The 11,126-nt window shown below is 30.8% G+C and overlaps 1 pseudogene; it reads left to right on the top strand.

The window, feature by feature from the left end:
- Positions 1 to 8,973: 8,973 nt before the first annotated feature.
- Positions 8,974 to 10,651, top strand: LOC149544380 (V-type proton ATPase 16 kDa proteolipid subunit-like; annotated as a pseudogene).
- The last annotated feature ends 475 nt before the right edge of the window (positions 10,652 to 11,126 follow it).

The following is an 11,126-nucleotide window of genomic DNA, read 5'->3' as shown; positions in this document are numbered from 1 at the left end:
CTACTCCTTTTGATCTTGTAACCAAATCACAAATATTGCATCCAATAATTCCTTGGATCACTTATTCGCATTCAGTCAACAATTTGCTACTTTTCACACTTTGCACTTCTTCACAATAATAGATACTTGATACATTACTACAAACAAGGAAAACAACTTTCCTGTATACCATATCTTCATAATAATTCCTTGAGTTGGCCTTGAGGCTTTCCTAATCAATTATAATAAGATAATTAATTAATTACAATTACAATAGCACTGTCAACTCATAGTCTATACAAAACATCACACATGCGATACTAGGGCTTATGCACTCTTTGACGTCATGATACAACTGTCCTTTGTAATAGTGTGACTGTGCACTTCTTCATTGCATCTCAGATGTAAAATAGCAATCAAACATTAGAACATTGTTCTCCAATACTGACTAGTAGAATTTGGGAAAATAAATAACTACATAACTAAACTTCTTAGTCATGTGACTAAAACTTTTAGTCACATGACTAGAATTGATCATTTTTTTTCTAGTTTTTTGTAATTTATAACTATAAATGACGAAATAAATGACTAATTTAGTCATTGGATAAAATAACCAGGTAAGATATATTAAAATAACTAAATAAATGACTAAACAATTAATTCCCTGGACAAAGATGACTAAATGAATGATTATTGCTTTTTCTACACTAACATTTGATAAATTTAAGATAAATGACGTAAGTGTCACTCCATAATCAAACAATTTTCTTCAGTCATTCCTACCCTCTTTCATTGTTATTCTTAGGATAGTGAACTTATTAAAATGATCATTGAATACTACTTTTAGTTACAGATTATACTCATATTGATTATCCATTGGGTTTTGATTTGCTAATTTTTTTATTTAATTATCACTTCATTATTCTCTATAGCATGTTTTGTTAATGAAAGTTGATTGATTAGAGTTAATTACATATTCAAACATTTTTTTTATATTAGCAGTATAGAATAGGGTACGAGACATTTTTATGAACCTTATATTAGGTTATGCTATAATATTTCTACTTTCATGGCTTCGATGTTGAATAAAATAATAATAATAATTAATAATGTATTAATTTACTTGTATTTAATAAATATTATTATCATTTTATTATTTTAATTTAAAAAATGATCAAAAACTAATATACATGACAACTGATCTATCAAAAAAATTCATGACAAGTGAAAATAAAAAATAATAATAAAAATGTTTGCTTGACCAATAAGATTTAAGAATTTTTGAGGATTTAAGATCTTTACTAATTTTGAACTTTTATTATATTTATTAAAATACAAAAAAAAAAGAAAAAAAAGAAGAAGGGGGGACTATTAATATGAAATGTAATTAGTTACAGTGGAAAATAGCAAGGAAGAAAATGATTTTTCCAAACCAAAATCATACAACTTATCCACACTTTTGGCATGAATATTATCATATGTCTTGCATTAGATCAACTTGAGCTTACATGTCTTGTATTTTTTATTAAATTTATTATATTTTTACTTTAAAAAATATTTATTTTATGATATGTGTTTGTTCCTTTTTCAATCAATCAATCCAAAATTTGGCAATTTATATCACATTCTTGACAAAGTCATTCATTCTCTTTTATTTAATTTGACATTTCATAATTAAAGTTGATTCATCTTGACAAATAGTTTACTTCACATACAAACTAGTAAAAACTTTAATATATATATATATATATATATTTCACACCATAATATTATCCACCCTATATGTACTCCAATCATCAAATTCAACTTTAGAATTTTTTAAACTTTTATAGAGCACACAACTTATCTCATTTCTATCTTTTAATATAATTGTACTAAGTATAAACATAATAAATGATTATAACTATGGTCACACCAATAAGGTAATAAATGATTATAAAAATGGACACACGAGCTTCCCCTATTTTCTTCTAGGCTCCAACATAGATGACCCCAAACTTATAAATATCCATAGACTTAGAGAAAAATATGATGACGTGTTAGAAATTAGATTGGTATTGCCTCCCTTGGTCTTAGGGTAGTCCTTAGCCCGTGGCTATATAGCCACGAAAATGCACTTCTTTTACATTGCTTTTTCTAACTTTTCAAAAAAAAATCTAAGTCCTCTCCTTCGTAAGAAAGTGCATTTTCGTGGCTGTATAGACATTGCCTAGTCCTTACACCCCACATCATGAATGGTCTCATTAGCACTTACGTGTATGCATTATGTATTTGTATTCAACTTTTATTCCTCCTTAAAAGGTACCCCGGCCTTTCTTTCTATTTTAAAGATATGCCCCTTATTTTAAAAACAAGATAATTGTAGATTAAGATAGATGATATAATTAGAACTATTTAACTTGAACATAATTTGCTTTAACTTTTCAAAACTCAATTATAAGTTTGTATCCCATCTCTATTAAAACCAATTACTATTTATCATATTTTTATTTATCAAAATTGGTATTTCTACTTTAACAACTACCAAATATGAAAGACTTTAAAATATAGAAAAAGTAGAGCATGTTCTGTATTTTCACTCTAGCCTTATTTTAGGATTTTGTAGAATTTATTGTTAGTATATTTGTGTGTTCGGGTAAGAGGGGTTTAATTTATCCTAATTTAAGTATTTACTCTTGACTATTGTGCTATTGATGTAGACTTAATATAAATCATTTTCTAACAATATAAATAAATTTCAGGCAACTGCAATACCTTGATCAATATCTTATTTTGCTCTCTTAAATTAGGTCTTTTGATGGGATCGTTCTCATATATTATGAATGTTTCAAGTACATGTACATTTGGTTCGTATGCGTAAACCACTTTATGAATTTTGTCCTTACGTGTGCGTGTACATTAGTATAATACCATTGATGCAATATAGGTTCTGATAGTTGTTATCTAAATATGCTCCATCTTGTAGTGTAGGAATTAATTTTGACAAATATACTCATGCTAGGAAACACATTTGATTTGTACAATGGTCGCTTTCAGTCGCTTTTATTGTTACATATATTAATGACTTAATTGCTTAACTATAAGAACTGTAACTGTCCACAAGGATCCCTGTGTCACAATGAACTCTTTAATTTACTTTCAGTATTACAAAATGAAATAGAGTAAAATAGGCTCGGTAACTTATTGGGGTCTAATAATTCTGATAGTTTTTTCTTAGATGCCTCCTAATTATTGCTCTTATAAAAGGCCCAAAAAGTGAAAACTAGTATACTAATATGTGATCATGCATGTACTAATAGTTGAACATTTTTAGCTTTTTAGATTATTTTAGTTGATCCATAAAGACAACGAAGATATTTAAACACAAGCACTAGTATTTTTTGAGTGAGTGACTATTGGTGCATGAACATAGTGGGTATTGGGCAAGTGTTTTTAAATGATACTTTTTAACCACTTTGCACTCCAAAATCTCTATAGAGAGATCCATGAATACTTAAAAGATTAAATAATGACTTTAAGTTTTTCACTCACCTATATAATTCTAGATGAGAAAGTTACTGAGTAGCTAAAAAAAATAAATTGCAAAAAGTATGCAATCTATTCCAATACAATTTGGAAAAAAAAACAGGTTGTAGTTTTGGGCTAATTTGAAGTAAAATTTTACTTGATCGGAGAATGCCAAACTATGGCGAGAATCAAATGGGTTTTCTAGAAGTGAAGCAGAATTGGCTCAAAACAAAAGTTGAAGAAGGTAAGTTGCCTACATTGTTCAATCAGCTGTACTACTTTTCCCATGGCTGCATTTTGAACATCTAAATGCAAATTACTCTCTTTACCATAAAAAATCCTATATTGACAAAAGTAGAAGGTAGGTTTTATGGGTTCTAAGTATTTACAGAGTTAGAAATCAAGAAAAGATCAGCATATTAATATTCTGCGGTAACAAATATAGGTAAATTGGCCTCAGGAATTCGTCTGGATAATATTGTTGATCAAAATTTAGGTTAATATCAAAGGTAATCCAATGTTGGTACATCGAATAATGGTGAAGCCAAAAGGTAGAGGATAGCCAGGCAAATGTGTGCATCTTATTCAGAAGAGCTTCAAAGAAGCAATCTATTGCAACATAGAGTGGGGCCTTTTGTACTACTTTATATGGGAGTCTTGAGTGAGGGCTTTGGGCACACTTCAACTGATGATGGGATCCATTACCGAGGAGTTATTAATGAAGCTATTGTACAGATAATGTTAAATACCCTTCTTATTGAGTCACAACCACAACCTGTAGGTTAAGAGTGACTTATCTTGTATTGGATTCATCATGCATGCTTTTGAATATTTAAGGCTTGAGAAGTTTAGGATTACATAGGTTTAACCAGGTTGGATAGTTCAGTGAAATGTCTCTCTACAATATTTTTTTTTTCTCAACTGAAACATCTTAACACAATAGTATAACTCCATTCAGATTATATAGAAGGATGAGGAGGCTTCCATAACATCAATGTTGGTAGGAGCTTGAACCCACCATCACCTCAGTTTTTCAAACCATTTAGGTAGGCAGACCTCAATCAGTATAAAACCATAATGGCCAATATGAAACTTCACAAAACTCACTGATGATGTACAAATTCAACATTGGTTATTCATTTTGCATAAAGATAACTGATTCTTTACTATTCTTCAAATGAGGATTTTGGATTGTACTTTTCAGTTCCTCATTAAATCTATTATTATGAAACTTGTGTTAATTTTTTTCAAGCTATTTTATTTTGTAAAATGAAACTCAATTTAAAGAATAATGAAATATATTAATTTTTTTTGTTACTACACAATATATCGATTGAATTTTGTGTAATTGGCTTATTGCCACTCAATTTTTTCCAATTTTTGTGCTTTAGAATTCATTGACTCGTGCCCTATATCTTCCTTCTGGAGTTAGAACTATCAATGTGTTAAGGATAATGATCATTTAAAAGAACATGGTTAAAGTTACTAATTTAAGTCTTGAGTTTCTATTTCTACAATAATTTGGTAGAATTAAAACCTTTGCTGATGAGAACATATGAATGGGTAGTATCCCTTACGCAAATTATCAGCCTATAAATCATAGGTTAGCAGGTTTCTATTTTTAAATCCACTTTCTCATATCTTTCTACCAATTAGCTGAGCTATACCTGTAACTTTTGAAGATAGCATTTTGGGATGATTAAAAATGGGTGGTATTATATGTTCAGTAGAAACACATCCATGCCCTTGGTCCCATATTTGGCCCTATCTTTCAGTACCTGTATCTATTCTTATCCCCATTACTGAACTGATTTCTTCTTCAATTGTCATATGTGGTATTTTTTTGTTACTTCGAATATTCCTTTTTATCCCTTTTCCATATCCTTAAGAGAGGAATTGGTAGAACATATTTCTTATTATCTAAATAATTCAATGAATCAGAGAAAATGTTTCTCCCCTCTAGCAGCCAACTGCAGTAATAGATTTTGTAGCTCAAGCAGTAAGGGGAATGCAAACCATTCTGATGGGAAATAGGCAAACGACAAATGACAACAAACTAAGTTTCTGAACCTGACAAAATATAAGTTTCTGAACCTGACAAAATATTCTTGGGAGGAAAAAACAACATTGTTCTGAATTTAGCAATCAAGTTTTCTAGATAAATTCAAGATCATTTTTTTCAAATGAATGTGATAAATCAATTCAATAAATTTTTACACATTATATTTGTAATTAATTACACTAGTTTCTTCTCAGTAACCACAAAATTTAAGTTTCCAATAACCAAAGACCATAAATGAATAACAAGAATATATCAAAACACATAAACTCTTGACACATGTAGATTTACCCTAGGAAAGCCCTCCTACTCAAGGAAAAAATCCAACCACATCAAAGATAGATCCTTTTATTGAGAGCTTAAAACAAATACATATATCTCTAACATATGATTCTTGATTCCAAATAATCAGTCAATCAAAGTTATATGAATTTTCATCACTTTAGTTGTCTAGATACACAATATAAGAAATATTCAAGTATCTCACGGATGTAAAATGAAATATAAGAATGACTCATACATTGAAATCTAATGCTCACATATAATATATGAAAAGATGTTGTATCATATCTTACGCTTATTATATGTAAAGCTTTTATCATACATAGAAAATATTAGAGCTCTAAAACTGCCAAGGTCTCTTCAAAACTAAGAAGATGAACAACCCACAATACATTCTCAATTCATGGTCTATGTAATCAATGAAAGAGTATAAGGATTTCTCTCTGAATACAAAGATTCATCACTGTTACACAGGCTGAGGTGTTGGAAGTTAAGATGCTAGACATTAGATGACATATCATAATCAATATTCACTTAATACAAACCACTAGAGACCATACCGATGGTATTTAATTAAATGTTGAAAGTAATAACTATTTCTAGAGAAAAAAAAGTGGGTAGCAGCCATGAATATAGTAAGGAACATGGAAGTGATTCATGCTAGAAACATAGTAATCACCTCATACATAACAGAGGAGTCAAGTGCATGCATAGAATATAGGGATAGATGAGATCACTATAGAAAAGGGAATCAAAGCTAACCTAAAGGTAGCAACCTCAAGCATAGGTCAAATCAGTGGTCTTAAAGGGACAACATCACTAATAGTAACTACATGCATCTATAGTAGTAAGGATGTGAAGTTAAAGTAGCAACACTCGTTGTGGTTTTTACATCATGAAAGCAAAGATATTCATGTCACATTTAAAGCATGGGCATGACCGTGTAGACATAATGATAGCATTCTTAACCAAGTATTGATAGTGAGATGATAATTTGCAGATCTAGGACAATATGATGGAAATATGAAGTAGGAAATAAATGGAGTAGTGGTAAACAGGCGTATAATGATGTTACAAAAAAGATCGACAAAGGTGGCCTTACCAAAAAAATAAAATAAAATTGGTAGCTAGCACCTCGTCCTTGTCTTGTAAAAGGAAATACAAATACATGGTATGAGAGTCAACAACAGAAAGATAACACTCAAAAGCCATTTTGGCAGTCAAAAGACAATCCAATGGCACATGAATTCTAATGGACATTCAAATAATAGAATAGTACATTCACCTTGGAGATAAAGATGACGGTGACTCAATATGAAATGGTCAACATCAATAATCTCAAGCGGGAAGAGATGGTTCTTATTTCATGAATACGGTCACAAGGAAAAGCATACCATTCTCACAATAACAATGAATACTTGAATAGAGTGAAAGTACAATAGTATGATAATCATGAGAAATCCAATTGATGAAGAATCAATATGGATAGTGTTGTCACAAATAGCAAAGATCACAAACTGTTACGAAGACACATATGGAGTTGTCATAAAGATAATTACCATCAAAATAGTGACATTAAGGATGATAATATGTCTTCAACAAGTGACAGTAAAAGAGAGCAGCAACAACATTGTTCAAATAGCCACAGTTAAAGCAATGGTAGCAAGAGTCTTCATGGATTCCATCTACAGTCAAAGCATAAAAGATAAGAGAAGCATCACTAAGGACAGTCATATCAAGAATCACTGATCACAGTTATGATTGAAGATATCTAGAGAAGGCATGATAATGGTCCAAGTTGTGGAGAAGAAATACGGTCAAGATTATCACCATGAAGAATATCTGATGTGCCTATCCAATCAACAAAATGGTCATTTTGTGCTACTAACAGAGGTTTCCATTATCACACAATTTCAGGTATCATAGCAGTGCCAATTAATGCAAATATGATGGAAAGAAAACCCTAGATCAGATTATTTGTTCTCCAAACATGTCAATATTATGGATAGTTTCCATTTTCATTTTGAGGACATTATCGAGAAGTTATAAGAACATAAATTTGATAGAGAAGCAAGACCTTTTACACTCATCCATAAACAAAGAGTAAAACCAGGGTATGATGACAATAGATGGTAATGGTCAAAAGGACAGTTTGAACTGTAAAAGGATAAAGTTTTCCTTGTGAATTAGTTGGGTTTGAAAATTGTTAATAATGGTGAGACAAGTAATATTCAAGGACAATGTTATTGTGAAGAACACTATAGTTGCAATGATAGTTATAGCTTAATGAAGGTAAGGTAATGGATTATATCATCATTAGTGCCAATAACAGAGCTAGCAACCATGAAGACCATAAAGTGCATGGGCAAGTAAAAATAGATTAAAAAATAAGGTTATTACACGGATATGAGGTATTTCAATGTTTATTATTATTCAAAGAACAAGGTGCGTTGGCATTTTAAGTTGTGCTAAAAAGAAGTAGTGATACCATGTTTCCAGGCAACAATGATAGTAGAGTTGTAGAGAATGTTTCAGAGCAACAACAATACCTTCAAATGGTGACTGTCATGATACAAATACTACTATTCAAATATCAATACACTTGTTTTAATGCATGCAATATTGCCATCAAAGGATAGTTAACATTCAAAATGGCACGAGGGATACATTTCATGAATGGACAAAGAAGATGACACTATGTTTTAGTAATTTTGATCCTTTTCTGAGAGTTTTGATTGTTGTTCTCACTTTTTAGTACTACTAGTATCATTATTTCAGATGAATATGGTTGTTTGAAGGATGTGGCAGCCATTTCCAATGAGTTTTGATTTTAGGGAAATAGGATCAATCTAATAAGTTATCATGCAGATTTTTGAGGATCCATCAAAGTTTAATTTTAAAGGGAGGACGGTTTCCATGTCAGAGTTAAATCTTGGTTTGTAAAGACAGACTGTAGCAGTCCGAGCTCCTGATTTAGGGAAGGGAAGTTTCCAGTTTTAGCCTTTCCTATAAACACAAAAAAGGGAAGGTGGAAGGATCTTCACAAGGAATCAATCTAGGACAATTTGAACCATTCTCTCCATTAAATGCTATAAGATACCTTGATGTATATATAGTTATTTATCCTTGGATGATCATGTTCAGGTATGAGAGCAGCATATGGTACAACAAATAGTGGAGTTGGAGTTGCATCACTGGGTGTTATGCGACCAGAATTATGATGTAATCTATATTACCATTTTTATGGCTGGAGTGCTTGGTATATATGGTCTGATCATTACAGTCATCATAAGCATAGAATTAACCCCAAGGCTAAATCTCTCTTTTTTTAATGAGTATGCCCACTTATCATCAGGTCTGGCTTGTCGTCTATCGAGATTGTCTATAGGAATGGCGAATTGGTATTGTAAGTAATGCTGGTGTCAGGTATGTTTTTCATTTTGTTTTTTACAACATATTTTCTTGTGTTTTCCATACACGTAAAAAAGCGCACATTCTCTCTTCTGATAATATTAAATAAATGATCAATGAAAATGAAAAGAAACATTCTAATGCTATAACTTAAAAAATTCTTGTGTTAATTAAATGTTTTGTTTAATTTTGAACAAAATAATTTCTTGCACTTTCTATCCATGTAAAGGGGAGAAGATTCTCCCTCATAATATGAAATAAGTGATCAAAGAAAATTAAAATAAACCTTTTTGATTATTTACTTGAAAAGTGATAGGTGTATTTATTGTATAATATGCGGATTCATTCCCGATTTGAGTTTTTCTAAGTCTTTTATTCAGATGTCTTCGTTCTTGAAATGGCTTAATTATGAATTTTTGAATGATTTGTGATATATCTAATTTGTTTCTAGAATCTAGAGCTTTCTCTCCATCATACATAACCTTCCAAGAATAAATTGGTTTTTTTCTAATTCTACACACAGTTTAAAATATATTGCAGGATAATCTTAACTGCTTTTAGAAGCAGTGTCATGCTCAAGACAAAAGGAAAACCTGAAAAGCATAGTAGTCTTTACATTTGATTACGCATATATATTTGTCTAGAACACAAATACACCAAAAAAAAGTCTAGTAACCTATACATTATTCTATAATATGTAGGTTCATTCCTCATTTAGTTTCATGTCTGAAATGACTTTGATTGTGTTCTTTTATTTGATTCATGACAAGGCAGGGAGCCATAATTAACATCAAGGACATTTTTTCCTTTCTTTCTAGAAACTAGGGTTTTCTCTTAGAGTCTTCATCATAATAACATCACAAGAATAAATTGGTGTTTTTCTGATTCCATTCACAATTTAAAATATATTGCAGGATAATCTTAACTGCTTTTAAGACAAGTAGCATATCTCTGATCCAAAAAAAATTGTTATAAACTAGTAAGGAAAGTCGAAGAAGCATAGTAGTCCATAGATCTGATCAACCATATCAATTTTTCTAACACAATTACACAAAACAATGTCTAGTAAACCTTCTTTTTTATGCTCAAATACATTATACTAATTCAATGTCAGTTTGTCAAACTAGATATTTTATTTTTTTGCATAAATGCACTTGTCCTCAAATTTTTATTTATCGTGACTATTATAATGTATACATTTTTTTGAGTGAGAACAGAACAATACTTAAAAATTTGACTGTATGCTTTATCAAGTACTATGGTTTTCTAAATGTTGACAGAGAAGCTGCACCGCAATCTAAGTTATTTGTGGCTATGATCCTCATCTTAATTTTTATTGGGGTGCTTGCCTTATGTCGTTTAATGGTTAGTATTTTTTTCTCATCCAGAGCTGGTCAGTCAAGAGTTGACTGAAACTTGTGATCGTACAACAATCCATTCACTCGGAGGTTTTTTATAAGGAAGACCATGTAAGTGATTCATGGTGGTGGGTGCTATCTCTGTTTAGTTTTCAATTTTTGGGTCATTATAACTTAATTATGCTCATAGGTCTAACTTCTAAGTGAGTAGAATATTCTTTTACTGAGCCTTGGTGGGCATCTATTGGACCCATTAACTCATGGTTTTATATTCGGCTTCTCTCATATCTTTAACATGAATCTAGTTTATGCTTAATCAAACATAAATATGAATGTTTTCTTTGATGAATTTCTCCTCTGAAGATGAATAAATTACTAAATTTATGCCATAATTTTCTTGTTTCTAAATGTGTTTTTGTCTACATGACCACATTTGTGTACAATCTTATGGTTTAATTCAATGATGACATATGGATCATGGGTTCTGATAGGACTGGAATACAATTCAAGAGAGAATATTACTGCACTAG

This window comes from Cupressus sempervirens, chromosome 8, assembly GCF_028749045.1.
Source record: "Cupressus sempervirens isolate cs-2001-9-10 chromosome 8, ASM2874904v1, whole genome shotgun sequence".
NCBI lineage: Eukaryota > Viridiplantae > Streptophyta > Pinopsida > Cupressales > Cupressaceae > Cupressus > Cupressus sempervirens.
Note: the sequence above shows the minus strand (reverse complement) of the source record. Positions and strands in the feature narration are given on the sequence as shown.